Source organism: Trichechus manatus, unplaced genomic scaffold (assembly GCF_000243295.1).
Source record: "Trichechus manatus latirostris isolate Lorelei unplaced genomic scaffold, TriManLat1.0 scaffold00212, whole genome shotgun sequence".
NCBI classification, from domain to species: domain Eukaryota; kingdom Metazoa; phylum Chordata; class Mammalia; order Sirenia; family Trichechidae; genus Trichechus; species Trichechus manatus.
This window is the reverse complement of record NW_004444148.1, coordinates 2,659,713-2,664,160: the sequence shown is the minus strand read 5'-3', so window position 1 is coordinate 2,664,160 and position 4,448 is coordinate 2,659,713.

Genomic DNA, 4,448 nt, shown 5'->3' with positions numbered 1-4,448 from the left:
TTTTTGGTTTAAAGGTATATGCAAATTATGCAAACAAAATTCACAAATATTTATTGAGGAGCCCTGGTGTCACAGCGGCTAAGAGCTTGGCTGCTAACCAAAAGGTCGGCAGTTCGAATCCACTAGCGGCTCCTTGGAAACCCTATGTGGCAGTTCTACTCTGCCCTATCGCGTCGCTATGAGTCAGAATTGACTCGAGGGCAACGCGCTTGGTCATGTGAAGGAAACTTGTTGTTGTTGTTGTGTGCCATCGAGTTGATTCCAACTCATAGAGACCCTATAGGACAGAGCAGAAAACTAAGGTGATAACAGTTGCATTTCACTGTTTAAAAAACTACCATATTCACTTGGGAGCAACAAATTAATTTCAACATAACAACACCAATCTACACTTTTCAAGTAATACTGTTAATCTAAATTTCATTGATTTGAAGTTCTGTTTGTACTTGGTAAAATTTGTTTTGCTTTATCGTTGTATACAAGTTTAAGAAGCGCTGCTTTTGAAGGATATGCCCCAAATCAAACCACCAAATGGGATCACGGAATGAGCACTGACTTAGAGTCAGAACTAGGTTAGAGTCTTGGCACTTCCACTGAGTGTCTGTGTGACCTTGAACAAATCCTTTCCCCTCTCTGGGATTCAGCTTCCTTACTGGCAAGTGAGAATGTTGAACCCCATGATGTGTATGGATTATTCCACCCCTGACCTGGGATTCTGGGTTTAACAATAGGGGGTCAATTCTGAAACATTTGTGAAAAAAACCTCCTGAAGTCCAGGTGTCACATTGCCCCCTTCTGGATTTTTGTAGTATTCACATGGATGAAATTATTACATACTCATAAGCCTAAATGGACACGCTGAATATCATAGCCTAATTCCCTTTCTCCTTCACAAGCAATTTCGAAAGTCAGATTTGAAGGTTTTCTGATAGAAGTATTAGAAGACAAACCCAGGAAAGGAGAAAAGGAAACAGGTATCAAAGAAGTTTCATGAAGGGTGGGGCTGGATTCGGAATTACTCCCAGTTTTATTTCCATCTAGTCCCCCAATAAATACTATTTGTTGCCCTTTTATCAAGTGCCTACTATATGCCAGGAACCAAATCTTTTCTTTTTTTTAACCAATTCTTTTTTAATCCTCCAACTCCAGAGCACAATCACTTCTTATCCCATCATTACCATTGAGTCCAAGCCACCACTGTGTTTTGACTGGATTATAGTTACAGCCTCTGTAACTGGTCTCAGAGCTTCTGTTCTTGTGCCTGCCCCTCTCGTCCCCTCAAGGTCTGTGATAAACAAGGTAGCCAAGAAGATTCTTCTAAAAGATCTCAAATCATGTCACTCCTCTACCCAAAACCTTTTGATGGTTTCCTGTCTCACACAGAGAAAAGCTACAACCCTTAAATGGCCTTCAAGGCTCTGCACAATTTAGTTTCCTTCCTCTCTAACGTTACCTCCTACCACTCTCCCTCTCACTCACTACACTCCAGCCACAGTGGTTTCCTCACTCTTCCTTGAAGGCACCAGGGGAAGATCCTACTTTCATCTGCAAACTCCTGCTTATCCTCTAAGGTTCAGTTCAGGTATTACCTCTTTGAGGTAGTTTCTCCCACTCATAAACTAGTTGGAGTTCTCTTCTGTGCTTACAACAACTGTGGCTAGTGCTGTGATTTTCTTCATCACTTTGTACAATTATGACTTTGATTTCAGGCTATATCTTTCATCAGATTGGAATATCTCTAAGGGTGGTGGTCATGTTTGACTTATTTAGACTGTATTCCAAGGAGCAACAAGTAATCAAGACAGTGTGTAAGGATAGACAAATAGATTAATAGATCAGAATAAAGAACCCAGAAATAGACCCACACATGTATGGTCAACTGATTTTCTACCAAGCCAATTCAATGGGGAAAAGAAAGTCTTTTTGAACAAATGGCTCTGGATCAACTGGATATCTATGAGAATAAAAACTAAATCTCAACCCCGTCTCACATCATACACTAAAATTAATTTGAAGTGCATGATGGACTTTAGCATAAAACCTTGGACCATAAAGTTTCCAGATGAATACATAGGAGAATATCTCCAAGACCCTGAAGTAGGCCATGTTTTTTGGACTAGATACTACAAAAAGCAAAGACCATAAAAGGGAAAAAAATCCATCAGTTCAACTTCATCAAAATTAAATTTTCTGGGTATCAAAAGACACAATTAAGAAAACCAATAGTGGGAAACAGAACAAACAGAATGGAAACAATGAGAACGTTGACACATTGTAAAAACTGTAACCAATACAGTGGAACAATGTGTATAACAATTGTTAAATGAGAACCTAATTCACTGTGTAAACATTCACCTAAAAAACAATAAAATACTTTTTTAAAAAAGAGAGAAAACCAATAGTCAAACCACAGACTTGAGTATATTCTCAAAACTCTAAACAGCATCAGGCATACAATAAGTGCTCAATTAAATATTTGTTGAACAAATGTATAAAAGATGTGGCACAACACACTGCTATTTTAATTTGTTCAAAAAGAGTATCCTTTCCCCATTGAATTGGCTTGGTGGCTTGGTAGAAAATCAGTTGACCATGTATGTGTGGGTCTATTTCTGGACTCTGCAAGGCAGAGAGGTCAACTTCCTGTGGTATTGAGTGGGCAGTGATAATCAGAGGGGAAATCTATTATATTGGAGGAAAGAACAGAATCAAGGTTAGTTAATATAAATAAAATGTGTTATGTCAGCAAATTCAGGAGAATGTGTACAGGTTGCCAGTACCTGCACAGAATCAGACAAAATAATGGACTGAGTAACTGTAGAACATTCACATAAGGAAATTAGCTAAAAACACAGTTGGAATTTTCCCAAGTGGAGCATACTGAATATACCTCATTTTAGTTGCCTTAGTAATACTAATGATCTTTTAATGAGAAAAACACATGTAGACGTTGTAATTAGCAAGTGAAGGCAGGGTGACAGGTGATCTACCTAACTCTTAAGGGAAATCATGAAAAGTTTTATCACAGAGAAAAGACGGGGTCATGCAGGGAAGAATTTTAGTTAGGTAAAAAGGGCTAAATTGATTCTGCACACTTTGAGACAATTTCTGATTGTGGCATATATGTGGGTTAATATTAAATGCTATTTTGCCTAAGGCAGCCCAAGCGTTTCCCAATAATAATTACTAATTACCCAAAGAAATCAATATTAGCACCATTTTTACTCACAAAAGTATCCTTGTTTGGATGACATGTGATGTGATCACTCTACTTACATTATGTTCCTTCCTCTTAACTTGGATAATCAGTAAGAATATATACTATGGAGTGGCATATTCATTGTGTTGTTTGTTTTACTTGTTAGCATCACTCCCTGGAAGTCACCTCAGTCCAAGTAACTGAGTGTTCTTCTCCTGATAACCAGTTTAAGATTAGTTTCAAACTGGAGCCATTGTCTAATCTGGTGTTTAGATTGTTTTCCCTGCTCCTTACTGTAACCACATGAGTTGAGTAGTGGGAGTATAACAGTAGCCTTCAATGTAATCATTTTGAATCGACTAGTTCATTTTACTTCTAAAACAAATTGTATTTTAAGCAATACTCTCTTTGAAAGATATGGAAACTACAGCATCGAATAATCCAGTTAAATGACTTGCTTGAGATCATTCAGGGTAAAGAATCTAGATGACACTTCTATTTATGATTAATTTATTTTCAGTTCCCCATCACCACCATCATTCATTCATTTGTCAAAAACCTAAATGCTTAGAGAAACACCAAAAATTAGGGTAACAGAAATTGTTTTATTGTGAGTAGATACAGTTCAAATCGGGCAGCATCACCCGAACATATTGGAAGTGAGGGGACAGTGAAATCGTGGGATATGGGTCATTGTTATGCTAATTTTTCAGAAGATAGCATCAAAGCACAGGGCAGGTTACAGAAACAGTCACCAAGGACATGCCATACATTCTAAAACACTCTCTAGTCAGAATCTAGAGTTCTGCTTGTCGAAGCTGGCTGCAATAGATAATTTTCCAAAAGAAACCCAATGCCTAAGCTGCTAAACTGTTGACTAAACTATTGTTTGACCTGAAGTTTCCCTCCAGGGAACCAGTTCCTTCAGGGTTCAAAAGGACACCTAAGGGTGGATGGCCTGGGTAAGTTGCCCCAACTTCCATGAGAGCCAGAAATCTGGATTCCAGGAGAATTGAAACTCTTTTGCCACATTTAACAAACATTAATCAAACACCTTTTATTCAGCATCACCCCTCTCTCTCAATGATGAGGTTATTGAAGTCCCAATGTCCTGGGCACCCTGTGTGTGTGTGTGTGTGTGTGTGTGTGTGTGTGTGTGTGTGTAACTTAAAATAGGCAATCCAATGTTGAGACGAGAACATCAGGTACCAACATTCAGCGTTAAAGCATGTTCTGTGTTCCTCCTAAG